Source organism: Eumetopias jubatus, unplaced genomic scaffold (assembly GCF_037043125.1).
Source record: "Eumetopias jubatus isolate StellerSeaLion01/CBP00866 unplaced genomic scaffold, mEumJub1_p1.0 scaffold_9, whole genome shotgun sequence".
In the NCBI taxonomy this organism is placed as follows: Eukaryota; Metazoa; Chordata; class Mammalia; order Carnivora; family Otariidae; genus Eumetopias; species Eumetopias jubatus.
The window spans coordinates 8,142,585-8,170,488 of record NW_028274815.1 but is presented as its reverse complement, the minus strand read 5'-3'; the positions used below and the strand labels follow the sequence as shown (position 1 = coordinate 8,170,488).

Below are 27,904 nucleotides of genomic sequence, written 5' to 3'. Positions count from 1 at the left end.
TTACAACACAGGAAGGATTTCCCCTTTCCAACGCCCTGCCTCAAAACTGGCGCCGTTTCTACTTTGCAGGCCACTTCAGAGTGGCCCGTGGATGGCTCACTGGGACCTGCAGACGAGCAACACTTCCGCGGGCTGCAAGCCCGGCAGCCAGAGGAAAGGTTAGTCTGGCGTCATGCTCTCCTATTCCACCCAATCTCCATGCCCCTGTTCACCTACCATCTCCCAGCAGAACTGTGGCTAGACAAATCTCTGTGAGCAACAATTATGAGATTTCTGAGGAGGGGGTCACTATTTAAAGGACGGAGGAGGTGCCCTGTACAGTTTGATTTTGGCAGCACTGAGATACCGTGGTATCACCCATATTGCTCATCGGGTTAGCGTTGCAGGTGTCCTGCCCCTGTGTATGACCTACACCCCCTCCCATCCCACCTGCCTGGCCATCTATTCCTGCACCTGCCCCCCCCCCCCCACAGTGACACTGATCTTCTTGCTGCTCCTTAATGACTCGGGCGTATGTCTGCCACAAGCCCTTTGCACTGGCTGTTCCTCAGATATAAAATTGCTCCCTCCCCTCCTTCAGGTCTTTCCCCAACACGCTTCCCAGCGAGGCCTTCCCCAGTACGATATCCAAGCTGAAACCCCAACCCACATTCTTTCTTCTCCTGTCCTACTTGATTTTTTCTCTAATTGAGTTCATTGTCTCTCTCCCCCCAGAACTAGAATGCAAGGTCCCCGGGGCCAGGCTTTATTCTGGTTTGTTCTCTACTGGAAGCCCAGAGCCTAGACGCTTCCTGGCACAGTGTGTGATCAATAAGTATCCGTTAAGTAAACAAACGCAGGGTTGCTGCGGGGAAGGCCGGAACCCATGGCGTCACACACAGGTGCTTCTCCTCCAGTACCTGGGAGCAAAGAGAAGGGGTCCTCCCATTTGCCATCACCTGACCTAGGACATCCACGGCTAAGGATATTGATGTGCCGGGAATTATCATCTGACTCCCAGAGTTCCTCATCTCTTGGTGGTGGTGGGGGTTAGCAGGCATTGGCTGTGGGCATTGGAACCCTGGGCTGGGAAGAGACACTCCTCGGCCCCCCTTTGGGCCCCTGTGCCTGCTCCAGCATCCTGACATCTAGCTACGAGCCTCAGCAGGACCTACCTGGCCAGGAGCCTCCCCCAACCCCAACCCCGCCTCTAGTTGGGATGCATATACCGGTATACCTCGGTTTTATTGTGCTTTGCTTTCTTACACCTCGCAGATAACGCTTTTTTTTCTAAAGATTTTATTTATTTATTTGTCAGAGAGAAGGAGCACAAGCGGGGGGGGAGCAGCAGGCAGACGGAGGAGACTCCCCACTGAGCAAGGAGCCCGATGTGGGGCTCTGGGATCGTGACCCGAGCCCAAGGCAGACGCTTAACTGACTGAGCCTCCCAAGTGTTCCACGGATAATGCATGTTTTACAAACTGAAGGTTTGTGGCAACTGCATATCAAGTAAGCCTATCAGCGGCATTGCCCAAGAGCATTTGCTGACTTCGTGTCTCTGTGTCACAATTTGGTAATTATTGCAATTATTTCAAACAACTTCATTATGATTATATTTGTTACAGTGGATGCTCTGATCAGGGATGACCAATCTCTGAAAGCCCAGATGACGATTAGCATTTTTTAGCAATGAAGTATTTTTAAATGAAGGTATGTGCATTGTTTTTTGTTTTTTGTTTTTTTTTTTTTTTTTAGACATAATGCTATTTCACACTTAAGAGACTACAGTATAGTATAAACATAACTTTTATATGCCCTGGGAAGCGAAAACATTCACTGACTCCCTTTACTGGGATATTCGCCTTATGGCTGTGGTCCGTAACGGAGGCTGCAGCGTCCCTGAGGTGTGCCTGCACGCAGACAAGGTCCGGGTAACACACAGCCCCATTTTCTCATCTCCCAGCTCCCAAAGAGCTGGCGGAAGGAGATCGAACTAGTAGTGAAAGCTGCACTTTCCGCGCTCATCTATCCCCTGAGGCAGAGGCAACCCCAGGAGCGTTTTCACAAAGGTGAAGAGGACAGATCAGGAAGGACATCCAAACAAGAGATGGGGGGACCCCCCATACCCAAGGGATGCAGGCTTCCTGGGGGGGCAGGGAGCAGGGGGACGTGCTGTGCTATCTGGGGGCTCTGCCGGGAGTCTGTTGGTCTGACCTGCCTGCACACACTCACATCTGCTGAGGGTATTCACACGAAACCAGCAGCTTGGCCTCTGCCCTCCCCAGGCTTGCAGCCCCCTCAGCCTCCTCAGACCCCCTCAGGGCTATAGTGCTGGGCACCCAGCAACCCTGGGGTGGTTAATTAAGGTGGAAATTAAGGCAGGTTTTGGGTGCAAATCGTAGCCTCTCAGCTGAGACTTAAAGGTGATTCCTTCCGGGTGGAAGGTGAGAATTGCACGCTTGGAAGGCCTAGAAAAGTCCAGACTTTCTGCGAGGGCTCTGAGGCGGGCTCTCCTGGGCTGGGCCTGACCCTGCAGGGCTGAGCCCCCAGGGCCCATTCCCTGATGCTGCCTCAACCCACCCGGTGGCCACTGGCCACAGACCCCACACCCCTGGCCTCGACTGGGGCTCACAGTACCGGGGTGGGCCAGGCAGAGCAGGGCAGGGCCGATGGCTAATGGCAGTCACTGTAATAATCACCAGAAGCCGGGCAGGAGGAGGAAGAAGGGCTGTAGGGCAGCTGAGGCTTCCCCACACCTCTACTCTTGCAACCACCCCAAGGGGGAGGCGTGACTGACCCTCTTACAGATGAGGCGGGGAGGCTGTTAAGTGGGCCCAGCGGGATCCAGACCGCACAAACCCAAGGGCAGAGGCCTTTCTCCCACTCACCACCTCCTTCCTCACCCGGGCACAGAGCCGAACCCTGAGCTCGGCAGGAGCGACCGACAGCACAACAGAGGCGGGCCGGGTCCTGGGCCCCCCAGGGGGGGCTTGTTCAGTGCTCAGTCAGCACTTCCCGGTGGGGGAGCCACCTGGTGGCAAGAGAGCCCTACGGAGTGCCTCCAGAGGGCAAGCAATGGGCTCAGGCCCGGGGTCACGAAGGCTTTGAGAAAGGACGCCACCCCTGAGCTCAGCTGTACGGGATGGCCAAGAAAGGGGACGGTGGTCTAAGCAGAGCCACCACTGAGCAAAGGCCTGGGGGCTGGATGGCACTTTCGAACACTGCGGGTCCTCTGCTATCATTAGAGCTTCCCCGGAACCCAAGGCAGGCAGTGCTTTGAGACGGGGCCAGGAGGGTGCTGGATTCAAACAGACCAAGGGCTGGTAGGTCATGTTGATTTCCGTGGACTTGACCCCTTCCCCGGGAGGAAAGCAGCCAGCTCCAGGTTTGGGGGCCAGGCCTGGTGAGGGCCTTGCCAGGCTGGAGGGCAGGAGGCGCATGGGGCTGTGAGTGAGAAAGGGCTGCCAGTCTCTAGGGGAGGCAGGAAGGGCAGCAAAGCGGAGGGGCTGGGAGAAGTCCCGAGGGGCCAGAGAAAAGTCTGGGGGGACAGGGGTGGGGCCAGAGAAGAGGGCGTTTGAACCCGAGGTTTCCGAGGCCCCAGCGAGGCCTGGGGGAGGAGGGAGGTGGGGGTGGGGAGGCTCAGCCCTGGGGCCCTGGGAAGGGAGCTCTTCCTCCCTGTGGGTAGGAGGTAGGCAGGGCCTGGGAGATAGAAGCTTCCAGGAATGCTCTAATTCCCAAGTCAAAGCATCCCAGGCCAAATGACCTCCCAGAAAGACCTGCCCGGCTTCTGGCGAGAACCGAGATGATCATGGGACCTGGGTGGGTTCTTTGCATCCCAGAGTCTCAGTTTCCCCGACCACTTCATGGGTGTGCCAGGCAGGCCGTCCCCAACTCCTGGTCTCTTCCCACTGAGCTAGGTGAAATCCCCACACGCCAGCCACAGGCAGGACCCCACAGAGTGGCAGAACCCCCACCCCACCCACAGGTCCTCCCCTGCTTCCAGGCCCCTCTGACCTCCCAAAGTGACTTACCCGAGGCCAAGGGGAGGTGGAGGCAGTCAGGACTAGAAGCTCCGGGGGCGGGTTCCACAACCTTGTGGGGGCTGCTAGACCATGCCCTGGGAGAGAGGAACAACAGGTCACTTAGGGTGCGTACACCCCCGGCCCAGAGCCCACTGCCTTTCTGGTTGCTTCTGTGTGCCTATTGGGGGGACCACAGCTTTTGTGAGCCCCACACGGAGTACAGGAAAGCCCTGGCTCCTGGGCCCAGTCCAGCCACAGAGCATATGGACCTGCTGCCCCGGGAGGGAGGAAAGCCCGCCGCAGTATTGATGAGAGAGGTCTCCCGGGGAGACCCAGGCCTCCCCGTGGGTGAGGGCACCAGCTATCATATGCTGGAGCAAAAGCCACGCCAGGCTGGTGGCCTCTCGCCTCTGCAGTCTGCACACCCAGGGCTTGGGCGGTGGCATCACTGAGTCACCGTGGTCCGTCCCAACGCTCTGACCCACAGGGTCACCATATAGTCCCCGGGATTGTGAACACCACAACCTGGCACAGGACGGGCTCACAGGGGCTCCTGCAGCCAAGCTCCCACCCCTGCACGCAGAAACGGCCAGAAGGCATCACCAACCTCAAGCCCACGGCTCACAGTCATACGGTCGGTCACCATGAGAAGAGAAGTCCACACGTTGTGGGCATCCTGGCTGCCCCGACCACTCCCCCACCCCACCTTCAACTGTCACACCGCCAGTTTCGGGCACATTCCACACACCCTGCCTGCATGGCTGGCGGATGGCTGACCTCCTTTACCCCTTTCTGTGAGCGGGCTGCACCCTGTACGTGGCATGTAGTTAAAACATTCTCAGGGTTACCGTCCCTAGGCTGCCGGGGGCTGTGCTAAGAGCTTTCTGTGCATTTATTCGCACTAGCCAATTCAATCGTCCCATCAACCTTATGTGGTAGGCATAATGACTAACCCTGGTTTCCAGGTGGGGAAACTGAGGCTTAGAAAAGCTAACTACTCACACAACGGCATGTGTTTTCCAAGTGGCAGAGCCAGAATGGAGCCCAGATCACACCCCGGGGTACCCGCCTTCCCCTCTGGCTGGCTCCTCCTCAACCCCCAGTCCCCCATCATGCGTCTCTTCACCCGAGACCCCATTTTCCTTCCTAAACACACTTCCCAGCTACTGCCTCCTAATGTGGGTTATCTCCTGCAATGATCACGGTTTATACACACTCACTGGAGTGGTCCTGAGGACGGGAGCCAAGAAGCTCATTCACCCCAGAAAATATGGCCCCCGGACTGTATCTCCTCCAACTGACTCTGAGCTCTGGGAGGGCGGGGGAGGGGGGGCACAGTCTCTGCTCCTGTGCGGCTGGTATGCAACGGCACTCACTAAGTAATCAATGGTGGACAAATGAAGGCCCCCAAAGGCATCGCACAGACGTTCCCGGAAGCAGAGTGCACTTGGCTCCAGAGTTAAAATTCTATCCCGTTTCACCAATGTGGAACTTCTATGCCAATTACATTATTTAAAGTCACTGCTGGGATCTAAGACCTCGAAAGAAAAGCCGTACATCTTCCCACCAGAAATTCTCACTGGAAGGTCACTGAGCTTTTAGACAGCACTGTACACACACACACACACACACACACACACACACACACACACACACGTGTGTCTACAGACACACATATATATGTATATACGGATATTTAAGATATTTTATGTATATATTTTATTTCATTATATAATGTATATTTTTAAAAAATAGACTTTTTTAAGATTTTATTTATTCATTTAAGAGAGAGAGAGAGACAGAGCACAAGCAGGGGGAGAGGCAGAGGGAGAGGGAGAAGCAGGCTCCCCACTGAGCAGGGAGCCCGATGTGGGGCTCGATGCCAGCACCTGGAGATCGTGACCCGAGCTGAAGGCAGATGCCCAACAATCTGAGCCACCCAGGTGCCCCTAGACTTTATTTTGAGAGCAGTTTAATACTCACAGCACACTTGAGCAGCCTTCCCCATGATCAACCAAAGACAGTGGCACATTTATTACAGTTGCTGAACCTACATCGACACACATCATCACATCAAATCCATAGTTTGCATTAAGGCTCACTCTTGGTGGTGTACCTTCTGTGCGTCTGGACGAGTGTATGATGATGTATGTCCACCGTGACAGTATCATACAGAGAAGTTTTACTGCCCTAAAAGTCCTCTGCACTCCCCTTGTCCCATATTTTTTAAAGGCACTTTAAGTCCATGATCTTAGCTAAGCCATCTCGCAGCTCCGTAAGCCCTCCTTTGACACTCAGGGAAATCAGGCCCAGATAGGGTCAAGGGCCCTCCCCAAGGTCACCTTTGCAAAACCCAATAACAGAGCCAGCAGCAGAATGTGCTAGACGCCTGTGTCCAGTGGTAATTTTATCATCCTATCCTTTTAACAGTCCTGGCAGAGAAAGCCCATCCTAACCCCCAGTTTACAGAGAGGCAAACATACTTGGGGACACTTGCCATGGTCAGACATGGCTAAGTGGGATGCCAAAAAATGCAAATTCCTCAACCCATGCCTGCTCTCTCCATCAATCACAGGAGCTTCCAGGAGGCTGGGGGAATGCAGTGAGCAAGCACCCCCCTTGGGTCAGGGGCGCTCTGACCCAGAGCAGGTGCTCCCCCAGCCCTCTCAGGGAGACCCTCCCCTCCAGGACCCACTCAGCCACCACACTGCATGATTCATGCCGCTGGACCGCGCTTGGGTGAAGGTCAGTTGGCTGCCCACTACAAAGGCCCTACCACTTCCAGCCTCCCGGGGGCAGCCCTCAACAATCAACGTGTTCAGCGACCAGCTCAGGGCCCTGAGTGCCAGGTGAGAACATTTCCAGTCCACACAGACACCTTCCTCCACAGCTCTTCCTGTCCCACTGAGACACACACCAGCTCGTATGGGGCAAGTACTGGGTGGTAGGAGAGCAGACCTGGTGTGCCCCTGTCGCCAAGTGGCCCTGTGACTTGGACACGCCCTGTCATCTCTGTCATTCTCTTCCCCCATCCTTGACAAAGCCTGCGGGCTGCATCCCCTCAGAGACGGGGCCGGCTCTGCCATCAGGCTTCCTCGCCGAAGGAGGGTCCATCATTCCAGAGGCCTTGGAGGCTCTGGCTCCCCAGCTGCTTGGGGACACTCCATTAACTCAAATTGCACATTTCCTCCTGGCTCTATCGCTGAGCCACAGGGGCTCCCCAGCCACTAGCCTTTCTGTGACAGATAAAGATTACAGTCATTGCTCAAGACTGAATCAAGCAGCAGAAGTCATTATGCAGAAATAATTATGTTGAGTTATGCCTGGTGGCTCCTGATTTCTGTCTAGCAATTGTCTTGCAAATGGTCTGCCTCCTTCCTCTCCAGAAGAGCTAACGGTGGAGGCCTGGTGATTCAAACGGACATACGGGGCGCAACCCCACTGCTCCAAACCCCTGCCGGTGGGGAGAGGGCATCAGCACCCTACGGGAAGGTTCTCTGTGAGCCTCTTTTGCTAAGCACTTGGGAGAGATGAGACAAGGAAGACAAAAGCCCCGGAAGGGGCTCACTCACAACTCAGCGACATGCACCCCTGTACTGGACCCTCCTTCAAAGCTTGCTTCACACATCACTTGCTCCATGGGGCCCTTCCTGACACTCCAACTTCCCCAGCCCCTTGCTCATGTCGGGCATAAGATACCCCTTTCTCTTAGGTTTGGGGTCTCTGGGGAGTGACTTGGGCAATGACCAGGTCTGACCTAGTCTTGTGCTAGCACAAAGCAGGGCCTCAGGAGAACAGGGAGGACAGCAGACAGGGCTGTGTGGCCAGACTGCCTAGGCTCAAATCCTAGCTCTACTACTGCCCGGCTGTGTGGCTCTGACCCATTGTTCAACTTCTCTCTGCCTCAGTGTCTAGGTATGTAAAATGGAGACAATAACTGCCCTACCTAGTGCATCAAGTTCTTGTAAAAACTATATGAGCTAATGCACAAAAAGGTGCTTGGCACACAGGAAGAGCTCAGTGAATGTCAACAATGACTGAAAGAGCAGAAAAAACATGCTTATAAGAATCTAAGGCAGTAGAAAGGCACAAACTACCAAACCTTACTCAAGAAAAATAGACAATCTGAAATAAAGAAGGAGACGGTCTGAAATGCCTATAACAAGGCAATAGATAGAATTAGCAAGCAAAATATTATTCATACACAAAAAGGCCCAGACCCAGATGGCTTCACTGCTGAATTCTACAAACATCTGAAGAGTCAATACCAATTTTCATAAATTCTTCCCAAAAAAATAGAAGAGGAGGGAACACTTCCCAACTTGTCTTAAGGCCAGTACTACCCTGATATCAAAACCAGAGAGACTTCAGAGAGAATATATAGACCAGTGTCATTATAATGGACATGGACGCAAAAACAAACAAACAAAAAATCAACAAAGTACTAGCATACCAAATCCAGCAACATAAAGAATAGAAAGAATTACACACCATGACCAAGTGGGATTTATCTCAGGAATGCAAGGTTGGTTTACCGTCCGAAAATCCATTCATGTAGGATATCATATCAATAAAAATAAAAAGCAAAAATCACATGCTTATCTCAACTGATGCAGAAAAAGTACTTGACAAAATCCAACACTTTCATAAAAAAAAAAAAACAAAAACACTAAATAATCTAGGAGTAGAAGGGAATTTTTTCAACCTGACAAAGCTAACATCCTACTTAATGGTGAAAGACTAGATGCTTTCTACCTCAGATGAGGAATGAGACAGGATGCCTGCTCTCACCACTTCTATTCAACAACATACTAGAGGTTCTAACCAGGCCAATAAGGCAAGAAAAAGAAGTACAGGATTAGAAAAGAAGAAGTAAACTGATCTCTATTTGCAGATAACATTATCTTATACATAGAAAATTCTAAAGATTCCACTAAAAAAAAAAAAAACTAACAGTTCAGCAAGGTTGTGAGATATAAGATCAATATACAAAGATCAATTGTATCTCTATATACTTGCAATGAAAAATCCAAAAATGAAATTGAGAAAACAATTCCATTAGCAATAGCATCAAAAAGAATAGAATAGGAATGGATTTCACAGAAGAAGTGCAAAACTTATACTTTGAAAACTATAAAATATTGTTGGAAAAAAAGATCTAAATAATTGGGAAACTATCCCATGTTCATGAATCAGAAGACTTAACGTTATTAAGAAGGCAATACACCCCAAATTAATCTACAGATTCAATACATTCCCCTATCAAATCCCAGCTTACTTCTTTGCAGAAATTGACAAGATTCTAAATTTTATATGGAATTGCAAGGACCCAGGACAGCCAGAACAAATCCCGCAGAAGCAGAACAATATAGGACTCACATGCCTCAATTTCAAAACTTACTACAAAAGCAATAATAATCAAGACAGCATGGTATTGGCCCAAGGACAGATATACAGATCAATGAAATAGAATTGAGAACCCATAATTAAACCCACACATCTTTGGTCAACTGATTTCGAGCAAGTGTGCCAAGACTAGCAGATGGGGAAAGAGTATCTTGTAGACAAAGGGTGCTGGGACGACTTGCATAGGCACATGCAAAAGAATGAAGCTGGACCCTCACCTCACATCATATAAAAAATTAACTCAAAATGGATCAGAGAACTACATGTAAGAGCTAAAACTACAAAACTCTTAGGAAAAAAAAAAAAACATAAATCTTCATAACCTTGGATTTGGCAAAGGATTCTTAGATATGACACCAGAAGCCCAAATAACCAGATAAGATAAATAAATTGGAATTCATCAAAATTTAAGACTTGCGCTTCAAGAGGACACAGACAAGAAAATGAAAAGACAACCCACAAAATGGGTGAAAATATTTGCAAATCATATAACTGATAAAGGACTTGTATCTAGAATATATAAAGAACTCTTACAACTCAATAGAAAGACTTATAACCCAATTAAAGTATGGGCAAAGGATGTGAATAGACATTCCTCTAAGAAGACATACAAAGATCAATAAAACACATGAAAAGATGCTCAACATCATTAGTTATTAGAGAGAAACAAATCAAAAGCACGTTGAGATACCACTTCACACCCGCTAAGATTTCTAGAATCGAAAAATCAGATCAATACAAGCGTTGACAAGGATTTGAAAAAATCAGAACCCTCATACATTGCTGTTGGGAATTTAATGGTGCAGCTGCTTTGGAAAACAGTCTGGCAGTTCCTCAAATGATTAAACATATATATAGTTACCATGTAACCCAGAAACTTGGCTCCTGGGTAGATACCCAAGAGATGTGAAAACACGTGGCCACACAAAGACTCGTACACAATGTTCACAGCAGCATTGTCCATAATAACCAAAAGGTGGAAACAACTCAAATGTCCATCAACAGATGAATGAGAACAAAACGTGGTGTATTCATACGGTGGAATGTTAATTAGCCCTAAAAAGAAATGAAATACTGACATATAACATAGAAGAACCTGGAAAAGATCATACTAAGTGAAGAAACCAGACACAGAGGGATAAATATGACATGATCCCATTATATAAAACGTCCAGAATAAGAAATCTATAGAGACAGTAAAAAGATTCATGGTTTCTTAGGGCCGGGGGATGGGGAGATAGAAGGCGACAGCTAAAGGGTATGGGGTTTCCTTTCAGGGTGATGGTAATATTTTAGAATTGACTGTAGGGATGGTTGCACATACATGTAAGTGTACTAAAACCCACTGCATTGTGTACTTTATTTTATTTTTATTTATTTATTTACTTTAAAGATTTTATTTATTTGTGCATCCTGTACTTTTATGGGTGAATTATATGGCATGTGAGTTATGTCTCAACAAAGCTGTTGAAAAAAAAAAAAGGGACTCTTAAGTCAAGGTCTTTGGACAGAAGGGCAAAGAGCAGGCTCACAGGAGCAAGGAGGCAAAGTGCAGGGCTTCCCACCAGAGCCTGGTGGCCTCGAATCTCGGGACATGACCCCTAGGAACGTGCTGCAGACCTGCCCCGGGGAGCCCCCCACCACAGACACAGTATGCACTCCACACACATGCTGTCCGTGTGCTCAACATGTGTGTTAGGTGCAAGAACAACAGCCCCACTTTTGAGGAGCCCACAGCCAGTGGGGTATGCTCAGGTGTGTGCCAGACGTCCAGGGTGGGCCCACAGACACAAGCTCACTGGATCTCTCTGCAGTCAAGGGAGTGATCCAATGCACAGCAGGGAGCGAGGTGGGGGCGGGGGGCAGTCCCTCAGGATACACACTCAGAGAGGGAGGTGCCACTGAACACTCCACTCAGCTCCTGAAATGGCCCAGGCAGTCCCCCCGCCCCCGCCCCAGGGCACTGTGGGCGCCACCTAAGGAGTTACAGTTCTGGGGGCCTTTCTGGGGTCAGTTCCTGGACCCAGGCATGGAGGGACACAGTGCCCACTGTCCTTGCTGGCCAGTCCTGAGGAAAACAGCTAGAAAAGCATCTTCCTTCCACGCCCAATGAGCCTCCTCACACCCAGACACAGACTTCCCGCCCCGCCTGGGATCTGCAGAAAACCGAACGGCCTCTCCTGCTGGCTCACACCAGGGGCGGATGTGTGCTCAAGAGCTGACAAATTATTTTAATATATCCTGAAATCTAACTTAATTAGAGAGCAAAGTCCCCGAGGGAGGAAAATATAGTGGGGTCTGAAGTCCAGATGGATGGGTTTTGGATTATGACTATGTCGGAGCTGACTGCAGTTTTAGGAATGACTAATTCCACCGCAGTCCCCAGGTATTAGGGCAGATGCTTACTGAATACTTTCACGCAGACATTTCCCACAACAGCCACTCGGGAGAGGCATTTTCCTCCACTGCTCAGTTCAAGAACCGAGAGGGGCTGCGTGCCCTCCAGAGGGTAAGACCACCCAGGCCGCAGGTCTCACGGAGGGGAGCAGGGCTGGAAAGGATGCCCAGTAGGACAATGAAGGACATCCTGAGCCTGGCACAGCCACGCACGTGGCCTGGCACCAGCTCCCTGGCCGATGGCACCCCAACTTCCAGCGAGTGTGCCCACTGTTTGATGGTAGCCCCCACGGCCGTTCCAGGGGTTTGCGATCTTGTCACAAAACCAAAGGAATCCACCTCGGACCGCTCTGAAAAACTTCTGAGTATTTACCAAAGATGACCACACACGCCCCATGCACTAGGAACTCAACTTCTTGCTCTGTTCCCAACAGCAAGACTGGCACGTGTCCACCGAAAAACAGGCTTTGTAACGGCCCCGGCTGGAAACTCCCCAAGTCCATCTGCAATAGACTGGTGAATGAACTGGTGTGTTCATGCGACAGAAGACCACAAGCCATCAGAATGAACCTCAGTGACACAACAAAGACGCATCTCCAGACAGAGCACTGCGTGAAGCGGCCAGACACAAAATACTTCATGCTGTATGGTTCCATTTACAAAAAGAATAAGCGCAGGCACAATGAGCGCGTGGTGATGGAAATCAAGACCGGCTACGCTTGGTGGGGGTAATGATTAGAAAGTCGTGGGGGGGCTTCTGGGTGCAGGTTACACAGCCGTCTTCTCTTGCGAAAATGTGCACTTTAAGGCACACAAGTTAAACTTCAGTGAAAAGCCAAGCAGAAAGCGAAGTACCCACAGTCATCCCTGCATCCGTCCCTGGTCCACCCTGGGCAGGACCGGTGGCTTCCCAGCATTCCCCTACCTGGCTGAGGCCATAGCCCAGGGGTGTCTTCCGGTGGGAAGAGAGCAGGCCAGTTCAGCCCTGACCTCCCCAAGGCTGGCTAACCTCTCCGCACCCCAACTTCCTCACCTGAGCATGGCTGTCACATCTGTCGGGGGAGGCTCCCAGGGATGTGAATTTTCACGAAGTAAGGGCCCTGTGTAACCAGCACCCAGCCTGCAACTCCCCGCATCAGCCATCCGCTTGCTAGACTGATTTATGAGGAGCTACTCTGCGCCAGGCACTGGGGATTCCTGAGTATTGTCAAGCACCCTGCCTTAAAAGGGCTGACCTTCCAGTAACAAGACATAAATGGGGGGGGGGGGCAGGAAAAATGAGTGAAAAGGGTCAAAAGATAAAAAAAAAAAATTAACACACACAGATTGCACTTGAATACCCATAAAGTACTGCCATGGCTGTCATGGTGGGGGGAAGGGAAATCGCTCAGACTACCACCTCGGATTGTAAGGGAAGTATCTCCCCTCTTTACAATAAATATTAATTTATGCCACCTGTCAGCGAGCACCAGCAATAAGGAGCATCTCAGAACCAAGCCTCAGAGGCCAGGAGTTGTGTGTGATCATTTGCAAAGACAGAGATTCTCAGAGATCTGGAAGGAAAAGGGGGACCGGCAAAGTGAAGGGCTGGGGTAGCTCTCGGGGGCGCTCCTGCTAGGACAAACTCCCAGGGTCACATTTCCAGCCTAGGGGAGTTCAGCAGCCAGACATGCTCTTTCTTCGAAGAGCCTCTGTCTTCCTTTCCCCCCACCAATGACGGGTCCCTCTCCAGTTTGTCCAGCGCACAGGGGAACTGGTCAACACCCCCCACTCCTCCTGTCTCCACCCAGACCTTTAGCGCAGGTTCTAAGACTTGCCCCCCCCACTCCCCCACCCCTAGCCCCGCGAGCACAACAGAAAAAGGAACCAGGGAAATGGCATTTGGATGGTGTGCCCCCCGCCCCCCAGCATCGATTTCCTCTTATAATAATCCTCAGTGTCTCTTAAGGGTCCACACTGCCTGCATTCCCAACTCGCTGGCCCCAAAGGGCGCTCCCTCACTTTCCCCCCACAGACGGGGCTCTCTCCCATTGCGCTCTGTCCTGACACCATGAATGACTGGAGATCCTCATCAGCCACGGCAGGTGGGCCTTCAGACAGCACACGGGCTCGGAGAACAAGGGGAGCACAGCGGTGGAGGTCCTTGAGGCGGCAGTGTCCCCACCCAGTCCACCCTGGACTCCTCAGTGTTGCAAAATATTAAATTCCTTGTTTGCTTTAACCCACTCGGAGACCGTTTTCTCCATCGCTTTCAAAAGAGTCCGAACTGATGCAAGATGCCTTATATTCTTCAGAAGGTAAACACGACTGCATCTCTTCCTCCAGGCTTCACTGTTCTGCTGAAGGACCTTTAAGTGTTGAAATGTCTTCATCTTCCTGCTCTCATTTACAAAAAGTATTCCCAAAAATGTCTTCCAAGGAAAATTAGTTTGGGGTGTTGTGCCTCACGGGATGTAAAAGGTAAGAGATGGTCTGCGGTCACGTAAATGTGCAAATTACTCCCTGCCACAAAGTTAAATTTGGTTTCTTTATTGCAGGACTTCTCAGACCCTTTAACGTATGACTGGTTTGTTTGTTTGTTTTTAAAGATTTTATTTATTTATTTGTCAGAGAGAGAGAGAGAGAAAGAGCACAAGCAAGGGGAATAGCAGGCAGGGAGAAGCAGGCTCCCCGCTGAGCAAGGAGCCCCGACTCGGGACTCGATCCCAAGACCCTGGGATCACGACCCAAGTCGAAGGCAGACGCTTAACCAACTAAGCCACCCAGGCATCCCTGACCGGTTTATTTTACTTCAATCTTTGCGACTAAGATTTGTGTGCTCAATTTTTAAGGGGGTGTAACGGCATGCCTGACTCCCTGCCGTGTGTTTGGCTGTGGAAATCTTATTTTCATGGAGTAACTACAGGAGAAAATGACATGAAATACACGGTTTCTATTTGGGGGCCCATTCCGCCCACAGACACGTCGCTGTCTGCTGTGTATCCACCGGAGAACAAGCCTCGCGTGTCTCAAGGCCTGGGCTGCAGGGACCCGGGCCAGCAGCCGGGCGTCCCTCCACCCTGCAGAGCCACCTCGTGTGCCCTGTACAGGGACCTCTGTCTGTGATTTCACTTGGAGGGAAAAGGTTCAGCTGCAAAGAAGAAGAACAAAGAAAAAGAAGAGAGAAGCTGCGTGTGTGGTCCAGCCCCTTCATTCTGCAGCTGAGCAAGAAGGGTCTCGCCCGAGAGCACAGAGCCAGGGACGAAAGGGCCCAAACTCCGGGAGGGACACAGGCACTTGGATTTGCTGGGCACATGCAGATTCCAGGTGCCCCATGGGCCCGGCCACAGGCCTCTCCCTGAAGCATCCTGAGAGTTTTTTTAATCATGATGTCGGAGGAGAGCAAAGGTTTGGGCCAGACCGTCAAGACTGCCCTTTCCCGCGAAAGCCCGTGGTGCGGGAGAGACAGGAATTCCACAGAGCGCGAACGGCAGCCACGGGTCCACGCGCATGAGCCCAGCCGGGGCGGGCACGGCAGTCAGTCCCACTTCAGGCCCGAGGCCCAGGGTCTTGCCTGGAGCCACAGGGCCAGGAAGAGGAGGGGAGCGTGGACTCCGGACTCCAGCTCAGGGAAGCGGGCTGAGGCAATGCCACAGCCAGAGGAGGCTACTCGGTGTCCGACCGGTGTTGCCCACTCAAGGCGGCTGCTCCTTCCAGGGAGGAGTCTGGTCCCAGACTTGAGGTGGGAGCTCCCTCTGGCCAGCTGGCCTGACCCTCTGCCAGGCATTCCTCCATGCACTCACCCCGCGGCCACGCGGGCGCAGAGGGCTCGCGGCCCCCGTGCGTGGCTCATACCCCATGTTGCAGGTGCTGTGGGCTGAGGGGAAGAGGGCGTGTCATTCTAAGCAGGATCCCCCAAGGAAGGCGTCACCAGGTGACAGGCGGCGAAGCCTTGCAGCGTGGGTACGCCCCGGCCCTCCGCTCTCTAGATGCAGGCCCGCTGGGGGGAGGGGGCGTGAGGGGCACCCTTACTGTGCCTGCCATCCCAAAGACCCCTCCTCTCCTAACCACGGTGGTGGCCAGGTGGCAGAGGACAGGAGACCTACTCCCTGACAGGCTGTCCCTGGACCCGCCTGGATGCCTCTGGGACAGCAGGTACTCAGAGCACCGGGACCGCTGGAGTGGAGGGGTACCAAGCACCCCTTCCCGTGCACGGGGCCCAAAGAGTGTCAGATTTGGACTCTGATGTACTGCCGTGTGGCCCTAGGCAAGTCACCTCTCCTTCTGGGGCTGCTTCCTGCTCTTGAGCGCCTGGAAGTAGCTTCGAGGACCACGGAAGCAATGAAGGGATGCTCTTCCAGCCCCGACACCTAACCCTGGAGTCTAAATGCAGCGTTTAAAGCTCTACCTCAGGACCTCTGGGCACACCCACACCTCGTCCCACACTCTTGGGGTCACCGCCCCCCACTACAGATGGGGAAACCAAGGCTCAGAAACAGGAAGCCACTTTCTCAAGGCCACACAGCCAGGCAGTACTGCGCCCACTGAGACTAGCTGGCCTGTAGGCCACGCTTCCCCCACTGGCCACAGGGACGCCAGGGACCTAACTCTGCCCTCGGGGATCAAGGAAAGAGGCACAGTGAAGTATATGAGGGTAATTAAGCAGTGAAAGCAGACGGCAGTACAAAGGGGAGGCCTGAGGTGGGGGTCTGTGCAAAGGCGGGAAGGATGGGTGGACAGAGCGGCTCTGGGCCAGGCTGCCCACAGGGCAGTCCCCCCAGGCCAGGCTCCAGGCGCCGGCCTCTCAACCCCACTGAAGCCCCTGGTGGTCCCATGCCGCCCCCAACCCCGGTGGTTCAGCGCTGGAGGCCCTGGTCCCACCAAGTGTGGCAGGTTAAAGATGCCAACAATTCTGAGACTCCCTCCCATGAAGCCTCCCTCCCTGCTCCCCACCGTCCCCAGGGCCCTGAGGGTCTGGGAGGCCTGCCCATAACCCATCTGCTGGGGCTCCCCACCCCCCTGGATGGAAGGCTCAGAGGGCAGGGTCTTGCTCCCACGTCGCCCAGCAATCCCCCTGCATGGCACTTGGGGTGTGGGGGGCTCTCGATCAATGTTTAACGAATGACTCAGGGAGCCGGCAGCTCAGAGAAGAGATGTGAGGTGGAGCTGCAGAGGAACGATAGCGCCGGATCATGGAGGGCTTGCAACACTGGGCTTCACGTCGATTTTGGCAACAGGGTGCCATGGTGGGCCCTTGGGCATGGGCTTGGAGGAAGATGGGCTTGGTGGGCTGGACAGGAAGGCTGGTGTCGGGGGCCGTGGGGGTAAGCAACCTGGGCACAAGCACTGGTGCAAATGGGACATTTTCAAGGGCGACTGTGGCCACACACAGCCTGGACTCTTAAAGACCCCCAGGCCAGCTAGTACTCAGGGGCGGGGGGCACACTTCCTAAAGCAGTCGACCAGCAGAGAAAGCACCCCCACAGACAGAAAGGAAAGTGCCCAGAAGGGGGCAGATCTGGCTCTCCTGAAATGCAGCCTGCAACCAAGGGCCAGGAAACAGGCGCCCAGAGCTGTGGAGATTAAGGCCAGTTCTCCCGCTAAAGCCACTTAGCAGCCGACACAGCATGCCGAGCTCGGCCACTGTATCTATGATGAAGGAATAAGTCATCTGAAAACACAAATAAATTATTCATTCCCCACAAATGAGCAGCCCCTCGGTTCCTGCAACAGCCACCACACCACAAACACCCCAAAGGCTCAGCGAATCCTATTAGTGACACTGCTCTGCGGAGCAGACACCGGATTCCACCATCACCCCATGTAGACAGCTCTTGCCCGAGACCTGCCCACACGGCTTTCCATTCTGCAGCCACGAGTGACATCAGCCTAGCATCAGATGGAAAATCACAGCCCAGCCCGGCCTGGCTTGGGAGACGTGGGGCTTTCTGTGCAGAGCACGTCTGCACTGAAGGACCGGTCTTTTACCCACCGCCTCCTGACCCTGACTGCTCCCCCCAGGGGCCAAGTCACCGTCCGGCCCAGGGACACAAGCCCGGAGTTGGCCTGCCAGCTAGCATGCAGATTTCTGGGCCCGGACACCTCCAGGGTTCAGCCTGGGGGTGGGGGGACACTGCATTTCCCAGCTGGGGCCACCAGGAGGAACCACCTGGATCGATCACAGCACAGCCGGCCTCACACCACTAGGCAGTCCTGGGTCAGGCTCTCGCCTCCTGGCGCCCCAGGTGCCCTGATGGGTTTTCGGGGGATGGCAAGAGAGGACATTTGCAAAGTACTTTCACGTCCTGGTGCTCAGCGGAGGTCACTTGCAGCTGGGTCTTTGCATAGCGTCATACCTCCAATTTTAGATCTTTGATTCCCGTCTGCTCAGCTCGGGTCACAGTTAGGAAGGAGAGCCTGGGAGGTTTTTCTGAGTGCCAAGCTCTGTGCTTGCCTAGAACACCCCCTGAGTGCCCAGAGAACCCCCCTCCCTTCAGACCCCAGCTCTCGGCCCCTCCTACTGGGAGGTCCCCAAACTCCGGGTGGGCGCTCACTTCTACAGCGCTGCGCTTTGCTGGGATTTGCTGACCTGCATCCAGAGCCCCACAAGCAAAGGGACAGTTGGACTGAGGTCTTACCGCTGGGGCCCAGCACACCGCCGGGCCCAGAGCCGCAGGGTCAGCGTGGGCAATGAAAACTAACCACTTTCTCTTTGCGGAGTTAGTTGTCTCATGTGATGTGAGCAGAGGGGCTTCGTCCCTCTGTCCCTGCCCCTCCATGACAGGTCTGTGCAAGAACAACCCTTGTTGTGAGGGGTTTCCAGCCCCTCCCCGGCTCCTTGGGGGAAGAAGTGGCTTTCTGACCTGACTGAAGAAATGAATGACCTTCCAGCCTGAGGGCCCCCACCTCTTCCACGCTGCGCCCCCCCCGCCCCCCAGGGTGGAGATCAGTAGCTGCTCCGCTGTCTGTGTATGAAAGGGAGATTTGTTTTTAAGAGTAAGGGCAAGTAACAGGAAGCTCATTCTGGCCAGAGAGCAAGCTTGCCCATCCGCAACTACCTGCAAAAAGGAGTGCACGTGTATGTGGGCACGTTCACACATAGACACACACACACACACACACACACACACAAAATTTAGTGGTTCTCAACTGTGGGTGATTTTGCCCCCCTGGAGCTTTTGGAAGTGTCTGCATTTTTGGTTATTACAACTGGGGCATGGGGATCACCCCCTGGCATCTAGTAGGTGGAGGCCAAGGATGCCCCTGAACCTCCTCCAGGGAACAGGAGCCCTCCCCAGCCCAACAAAGAATGATGCAGCCAGACCCTCAGCAGTACAGAGGGCGAGAGCCCCTGACGCAGATACATCCCCCGTGTTTTTGTTTGCCCCTCATCTGGTGACAGAATCTTGCCCTGAGCAAGGACTTCCCTGACGGAAGCACGCCCCTCCTTCCCAAATAAAGGACCAACGGTCCTGCAGGACGCAGAGCCAGCCCACGCGCCCACTGCTTGAGAACGTCTTGCACAAGCAAGCCCACACTCCCCACGCTTCTCTTCAACAGGGAGGGGCTCTGGGAAGCTGAGTTTCAATGCTTGAGGACTCACGTTGATTGTGCAGGGGCCCGCTGTGTGGCTGGGCGGGAACAGGAAGATGTGCAGTCTTTGTGGCTGGCTTGTGGACACCACACTCAGCGGTGACAGCAGGCACATGCACCTGACACCCCTCCCACGCGGGCCAGGGTGTGCGGCCCGGGGCCTCCGCTCTATGACATGGATTAGGAAGCCCGGCCCTTACTGCAGGACTTGGCATGTGGCCATTTCCTTCTGAGCCCTATTTTTTTTTTTTTAAGATTTTATGTATTTATTTGAGAGAGAGAGAGAAAGAAAGATCGAGCAAGAGCAGGGAGGGGCAGAGGGAGAGGGAGAAGCAGGCTCCCTGCTGAGCAGGGAGCCCGATGCGGGGCTCGATCCCAGGACCCTGAGATCCTGACCTGAGCCAAAGGCAGACGCTTAACCGACTGAGCCACCTAGACAAACCTCCTCCCTTTTATTTTTTAAGATCACACAAGATGGGGTCTTTTCTGCACACCAAAGTCTCAAACGTTCCATCAGAGAGCTCTACGGACGTGAGGTTTTGGTGGCACAGGGAACCTGGGCAGGGAGTTTATACAAAAAGTGTCAACCCCCACCCAGTTCTTCAGAGCAAAGGGAGGCTGACAAACGCAGTCCCTTACTAGAGGCTGCTTGGAGGCAACAGGCTTGAGCTATGGAAGGTAGAAGGGCCCACGGTGACCACCTGGCTGAATACAGACAGGCCCATCAGGTGACCCACCTCAAAATACCCACAGGCCCTGAGGCACCTGGCTGGCTCAGTCAGTTGAGCGTCAGACTCTTGATTTCGGCTCAGGTCATGATCCAGGGCTGTGAGATCGAGCCCCACATCCGGCTCTGCGCTGGGCGTGGAGTCTGCTTACGGATTCTCTCTCCCTCTGCCTCTGCCCCCCCCTCGAAAAAAATCCATAGGCCCTAACTGACCCATGGGCTACTTACAACCAGAAACAGTTACCAATAAAGGGAGAATTCCAGACTTTGCCATACCACCTCATTTTCCCCCTTTAAAAACAGGCCCCAGGGCGCCTGGGTGGCTCAGATGGTTAAGCGTCTGCCTTCGGCTCAGGTCATGATCCCAGGGTCCTGGGATCGAGTCCCGCATCGGGCTCCCTGCTCCTTGGGAGCCTGCTTCTCCCTCTGCCTCTCTCTCTCTCTCTGTCTCTCATGAATAAATAAATAAAATCTTTAAAAAAAATAAAAAACAATAAAAACAGGCCCCACCCACTGCCTCACTGGCAGAAGGCCTCTCCTCGGGGGTCCTGCCCGCGCTCCCCGGCGCTGTATTCAGTAGACTTCTAGCTCCTTTGCTCTGCCTCAGGTGAATGCTTCCAATCGGCTTCCACCCGCTCGTCCCCCCACATTTGGGGGCCCTCATCTGATCGGGAGAGACACCCCATTCAGACACCACAGCTTAGTCCTGCATGATGTGGAGTCGACACCCAGTGTCAAACCACGAGGGGGACGGAACAATCCGCTCCACACCGCGTACATTACAGTCCAGAGAGAACGTCACACCTGCGTTGTCACTTAACCCTCCTGACCCGAAAGCCTGGGCCGGAGAAGGTGGGAGGCTGGCATTGGTCTCAGTGGGAAGGGAGATTCGAGGTCCCTGGGCAAGACTTCTCCCCGGGCTCAGCGGACAGGGGCTGTATTGTTGTTCAAAGCACCACCTTCAATCTTAAAGGAGCCGTAGGTGGCTTCTTGCTTGCGTCAAGGGCCTATCTGGTTATTTCATAGTTGGATGCACCTCCCAGGTGGGCCCTATCAGCGGCACCAAGACGCCGCAGACAGACGGCAGCAGGCCCCCTGCTGGGAGATTCCGGGGCAATGTGACATGTGCCATGAGGAGGGTGAGTGCAGGAGGCTGGCGGCCGTGGGCACTGAGAGGCCTACAGCCCTACCTAAGGATCTGGGAAGGCTTCTTAGAGGAGGTGACATCTAAAGAGAGACCTAAAGGATGAATAAGACTTAGCCATGCACACAGAGAGAGACAGAGAGAGGAAATGCAGAGGGGTGGGCTATAGGGAGCGGCTTTGCCAGGGACTTCCCAAGAAGCTCCCTCAGCCAGGCAGGGGCAACGCAGGCTCTCGGGGCCCAGGCACCCCACGGACAGACTACAGTCAGTGGGCAGCTGCGGTCAGGGCCCCTGGCTCCCGTGTGTGAGGCACCTGGGTGGATCACAGTCAGGGTGCCCGCAGGCTTGTTCCGGCACGGGTGGCCTGTCTGGAAAAAGCATAGGGGCTGGGTGTACTCAAGACGCAAACAGCAAACACCCCTCCACCCCCGCCCCGCCCACAGCAGCACCCCTGCCCAGATCCTCTCTGGTTCTCACGGGCCACTGGGCCCACAAAGAGGGCAGGCTGAGACCCGGGGCTTTGCCACCACGCACCTGCCCACACACCTTCCTGCCAGGCCCAGAGCAAAGGAGCCCGGTGTCTCCAGACCTGAGCACTTCCTCACTGAGAGCTAGATCCTTCTTTGTAACTGCAAGTGTACCGTGGCCAAGGGGAGCAGCACCAGCAGCTTCCACGGGCCCCTTCGGCGTGCGGGGGCAGGGTCGCAGTTAAAATTGTGCAGTCTGCAGGGATTACACTTCCCATCTGGACCTCCAGGTGGGCCCGGGGCAGGGAGTCCACCTTCCCTTACAAGAGATTTTGCCCAAAAGTTGGGCCCGCTCCTGATTGCAGCGCGAGGGCTGTGATGCAATCTGTCCGGACCGACGGGCAGGAGCTGCTGACTCCAGGGCGCGCGCCCACCTCCCACAGCTTTTCATGTTTTTCTCAAACCTGTACACTCGTGAATGAACGAATCTATACTTAAACCACAGGGCAAAGCCTGCCTTTAACCCTGTTACATTTCAGCTCATCCTTTCCACCTTGCAGAGCTTCTGGTATTCCGTGGCCCCCTGGCTTTTAGCCACTGTGACGTAGGTACCACGTCATACGCAGTGGCGAGTGAAGATGCTGACGCAGTCAGGGCAGAGCCACACGGCACCTGTTGAGAGCCGTCCGGGGCCACCGTGGTCCCACCGCTCAAGGCCTGCAGGGAGGGTCATGCCACCATCCCTGGGGCCTCTGGCCACCACTGCTCAGCCCCCACCACCAGAGCCTCCACTGTGCCCTGCTGAAGTCCGAGGGCAAAGTCACAGCCCCGCTGCCCAAGAAAGGAGCCCGGTTTGTGTGTCCTCACGGGTGGCCGCCCTCAGACCCCCTCCCGGGGCCGCACCCCATCAGAGTAACCCCCACAACTAACACCTCGCCCATCTCCAGTTTTTCTAGAAACACACAGTGAAGGACATTTTGCAAACGGAAAGAAGGAGGTCGGACTTGGGGAAGCAGCGGGGTCGGACTTCAAATCCTGTCCCTGGAATTGCTGACTTGTGCAGGCGGACAGGCGCGGCCTGTGTGCTGGAGACTCGAACGTTCTCCCCGAGGCAGGGAGGGTGGGTGGGGAGGTCACATGGTGGCTCCAGGCTCACACCCCGCTCTCCCCTGACCTCCCCAGGTGGGCGCCAGGGGCGCAAGGCTTGCCTCCCGTGGAACAAGAGGCTGGACTGAATCATGTCCACGTCCAGAACCTTCTGTGATTTGCCATCAAAATTTAAGTTAGTGCCATAGCACTAACCGGGAAGGTGGGATGTGAAGGGGATTCGTGGTATATGTCCCTTCACCGCCCTATCCGTAAATAACACTGGCTAGAAGAAACGGCCCACCTGTTAGCCGTGATTTCTCTACATTGCAGGACAAGGGGGTTCGATTTGCTTTTTTTTCTGCATTTTTCACCTTCTTCACAGTGAGCACCGAACATATATAACCAGACCAAAAATACTTTGAAGGACACGCTTCTCCAGCACAGGTGCTAGCGGACCGCAGCCTCACCCCAGCCACTGGGTCCTGGACCAGGCAGCGCCCTACTTTGGGAGCAGGGGGTAAAACACAGCTGCGACCAAACTTCCCCAGCCCTGAGCACCTTGGAAATGTTGATTATTCACACAAAGAAGTCCCACACCTCCGTTCAAAGCAGTCTTTAAAAAATAAAACAAAAAAAAAAACCCCAAATATGTAATTATATCTCCCTGCACTCTGCTGTGGGTAAGGCAGGTGCAGAGCTGATACTGGAAAATGCCAGGGGACTCAGGCAGTTGCATCCAACCTCAGGATCCCATGATGTCACAAATCCCATAGAGAGCCCTGAAACCGAGCAAGTTACCCCAAAGAGCCAGCGTCATCCTGGCCTCCAGCATCCACGCTGACAGGAGGCCACAGGCCTGGAAATGACCACTTGGCTCAGTGAAGGCCTTCAGCCCCAAGTGAGGAGGAGGCTCCTCTCTAGCAGCCCCCTTCTCTGTAGTTGCTCAGACACCCTCTCCTCTGCGTGCCCCCCTACCCCCCGCTCAGAGGGCAGCTTGCTGCGCCCAGGAGGACTTCGAATGTTCTTACGTGTGTATCCATTTACCTTCCACACTGGGCTGACAGGTCCTCAGAACAGAACTCCCTAATAACCACTTTTGCATTTCGGTGCCAAACCCAGCGCCAGGGCTGAATGGAAGGGAGAGAGGCGAGCAGGCCTGGTTCGTGTGTTAATGGTGAATAACTTGGCCCTGGCCCCACCTTGAAGTTGCTAATCTGCTGGATACTCTCCAAGTACAACGTTCAGGTAGGTGGAAGCATGATGTGAGCCAAGACAAAGGGAACCTTCCAGGAGGTGGGCTTCGATGTGGACCAGGAGAAGTGAAGTGCACAAGACAGGACGGGAAGGGGACATGCCCCCAGGGGGATCAGGAGAGGGGTCCAGCCCGGCCAGGCACTCGGGTGCCAGAGTCCAAACTCACCTGTGAGCAGTAGGGCAGTGACATTCTCAAGTCCTATCCATACACCTCTCCAGCTGAAGCGCTAAAGCGGTGGAAAAAACAGAATAAATCCCTAGTGCCCAGCAGGTCTGGACACACAGGGTACCGTGCTTTAGCTGTGATTCAGCTCGGCCACCTCCCACCGGCCATCCACGGTGGGCGGGTGCAGCCTCTGCTGTCCAGCTCACCCCATCTCTCCATGGTGCCTTCTAGAAAGACCAAGTGCAGAATGGCAGGGTGTTTGTTAAATAAGTAAGGCTTGGCCAGGAATGAAATATGGCCAAAGCCTGCAAAATTGGGGCCACAAAAGATGATTTTAATAAAATGGAAGAACGTTTTTAATAAGTTATGTTAAACAGGTTACGATGCAGTATGTAAAAAATAGAGTCTCATTACAGCAAACTTTAATGAGACATGCATTTTCTGACATTCGTGAGACTAGAAACTATAAGGCAGTGTGATCCGGGGCTACCCTGCCAGGCTAAGCAAGATTATTTCCAAAATTGCTCTCCCCGTCCCCCTGTGAGCCTGCCAGGCCCACTCCCACCTTGGGTCTGGCAATGGCTCCGCCTGGACCATCTTTCCCCGCAGCAGTCCCCACGTTTGGTCAAATATCACCTCTTTTTTTTTTTTTTAAGACTTTATTTATTTGAGAGAGAGAGCATGAGTGAGGCAAGGGGCAGAGGGAGAGGGAGAGGGACAAGCAGAGTCCCCTCTGAGCACGGAGCCCAACTTGGGGTTTGATCCCACGACCCTGAGATCATGACCTGAGCCAAAACCAAGAGTCAGATGCTCAACTGACCACACCACCCAGGTGCCCCTCAAATATCACCTTCTTAATGAGGTCTGCCACCACTGATTTATCTCAGATTGCAAGCCCCTCTGTCCAAAGCCCCCACTCCCCATCACCCTGTTCAACTCCTTCCCAACATGATGGAATTTGCTCGATTATCATGTCGGTCCCCCACTAAATGCCTCGTCCTTGAGGTAGGAGCTTTGTTACTTTATGTTTCAGGAGTATCCTCGGAGCCTAAAACAGTGCCTGGCACAGAGTAGGCATTCAACAGACACCTGTTGAATTCACATGTCTATCTTTTGTAGTAAGAGAAAAAAATAACAATAGCAAAATATTTAAATGTCAAAAAAAATTTAAATGTCGGGGTTTTTTTTTTTTTCTTCCTCTAGATCAGGCACATTTCCCCTTAATGCGAGACCTGGGTATTTTCACATGCCTTATCGGCATTAAGAATGGGATCTTTTTTGGTGAAGGCAAGTTCTTTAAGGTATAATTTACATATGCTAAAATTCATCCCTTTTAGGTACACAGTTGAGTGAGTTTTGACAAATGTACACAGTTGTATGACCCCCAACATAACATTTTCAGCACAAGAATGGGATCTTTGCAAATTATATATTAATAAGCAGTCATGGCTAATAGGAATATTTATCCTCTCTCCAACTACTCTCCTAATTATTTCACTAACTGATAGTTTTGCAACTGATTCTCCTTTTTCTCCCCAGATACAGAAGAAGGGCAGAAAGGAAGCCAACGTTTGCTGAGCACCTGGTACACGTAAGGCGCTGGCATGGAGACATCTTCCTGGGTCTCACTTTCTCCTGGACCCCTCCGAGGGGGGTGCTGTGTCCAGGGCGAAACCACAGTCGGAAGGTCAGCACCCTGCCCAAGATCGTAGAGCTGTGAAGAGGACAACGGGGGGCTTCCATCCGTCAGGTAGATTCTGACTTCAGAACTCACGTTCGTCCCAGCAAACAACAACGGAGTCATTGTCATAACCGTGAATGACGACGGGGTGGTTGCAATCTGTCAATCTGAGACAGCCTTGCCTTGAGTTTCCAGCACGCTATGAAATAGGGTGGCCGTCGATCCCATGCCCTCTGCCCAGTTTGCTTGTGTACTTCCTTCTTCACCCCGACACCTCTGACACACAGCTCCGGGGACGAGAAAAACCCCCAAGACCCCAGCCCCAGGACGAGCGGCAGAATGCCCAGGCAGGAGAGGCTCCTTGTTGATACCATCCAGCCTGGTGAATTCTACAGACAACAAAGCGTCGCTGAATGAAAAAAAATAGGTCTTGAAACAGTACCTAAGGAATGATCTCATGTACAAAATTCCATCTATAGGACTATGTACCACAGGGGCGTCCTCCTGGGGGTAGGACAGGCACCAGAATGTTGTCTCTTAGCTGGGATTACGGGTAGGACTTCTCTACCCCCTGCCCCCACCTCTTTGTTCTTGTAGGATTTTCTTCCCTAAAGACAGCTAACTAGGGAAGATCTACCCCCACCCCCACCCCCGCAAAGACCTCTGGGCCCAGATCCCTCCGGATCCTCCCAAAGACCCTCTAGGCCCAGATCTCCCAAAGACCACCCCTGTGTGGCCAGCGCATGGACACAGACACCTGCCTGTCTGCCCACCCTTCCATTCAACACTTCAAGGCAACCGGTTCTGGGTGATGAACTGACCACTCTGGTGGGTGTGGCGGAGTCAGGACGCCACCTCTATGCCATCGGGCAGAATGGTCTGCCCTCCTCCCCTTTGTCAGATCCTCCGTCTGTGGACACTCAACTCAGTTCCCAGGCCCTCCCAAGAGGCTCTTCCAAGAAGCCTTCTCAGATGCACAGAGTCCAAAACATTCTTTCCCTTTCCTCCCAACACCCACTTGCCTCAATTCTCTGCTCCCGCCTCTACGTAAATTCCTGTCCCATGCATTGTCTTTGAATTAAATACCCGTGTCTGTGTCCCTGCGCACTCCTATGGGGCAGGTCTGGTTTGAAGCTGTACTTCACTCAGAGCCAGCACAGGCCTGCCCGGCAGCTGTGCCCCAAAGCCTTGCTCAATTCAAACTGGGCCTCTGGTCTGGATGGGCGGCTCCCAGAGGGCAGGGCATCTGCATCCTGCACTGCATAAAACTGTGAGGAGCAACAGTTCCCCATGATGACTGTACAGACCGTGAGAACGGTCAGGTCAGGGGTCAACAGGCAACCCTGCAAGGCAGGGGCCACCCTCGTAATGCAGACAAACGAGGCCAGAGGGAAACACACGGGGTGAGGCGGGGGTGGTGCCTGTGTTGGAAGGCCACGAGCAGTGATTTTTTTTTTTTTTTGTCCTATATCCCGCCAACTTTCTGATGTATGTTATGTACTGTATTACATAACTTTTCTAATTAAAGGAAGAGTTTTATGCAGTCCAGCATCTCCTGGGCTCTGGTGTTCTGCCCCAGTGACCTCAAGGACGTGGCCCAGTGAGTAAGAGGGACGATCTAGGACGATGAAGGAGGGAGGGAGGGAAGGAAGGAAGGACCGCTCCCAGGGCCTAGGGCCCCAGGGTGGCAGAGGCTCACCCAAGAAGCAACACTGTGGTGGCGGAGGCCCTGAGCTGGTACACGGGGTGGCCAACACTAAGGGACTCCCACCATCTCCGAAACCAAGAGACCTTACTCATTTCCTTGGCTTAAAAAACTCTGAAACATTAAAACCCCACCAACTGCAGGGGGTTTTGTGATGATATCATCTACGCTGAGATCCGCTCCAGCACCCAATCTCCGGTTTCTAGAAACGCTCCTGTCACTTGTCACTTTAGATCACTTTAAATTTTAATTTTTCTATTATCAGTCAGATGATAACAACGATACTTCCAGGCCT

At 53.3% G+C, this 27,904-nt stretch overlaps 1 protein-coding gene and 1 long non-coding RNA gene across 4 annotated transcripts in view; one reads left to right on the top strand and one right to left on the bottom strand.

The window, feature by feature from the left end:
• The window catches only part of HPCAL1 (hippocalcin like 1), a 107,242-nt gene that overhangs the window by 20,464 nt on the left and 58,874 nt on the right, over positions 1–27,904 (bottom strand). The window contains exon 2 of one of the 2 annotated variants that reach the window (XM_028099339.2): positions 4,011–4,096. The exons of the other annotated variant lie outside the window; for it this stretch is intronic. The gene's annotated coding sequence lies outside the window, so the exon portion shown is untranslated. The remainder of the gene's footprint in view (positions 1–4,010; positions 4,097–27,904) is intronic. 2 annotated transcript variants of the gene reach the window in all.
• On the top strand, positions 6–27,447 carry LOC114205798 (uncharacterized). Of its 2 annotated transcripts, XR_015768895.1 has the most exons (6): positions 6–158; positions 1,605–1,689; positions 6,577–6,850; positions 14,130–14,264; positions 23,923–24,048; positions 25,763–27,447. It is a non-coding gene; the product is annotated as an uncharacterized LOC114205798 (long non-coding RNA). The 2 variants fall into 2 exon arrangements; XR_003608472.2 differs by lacking the exon at positions 1,605–1,689.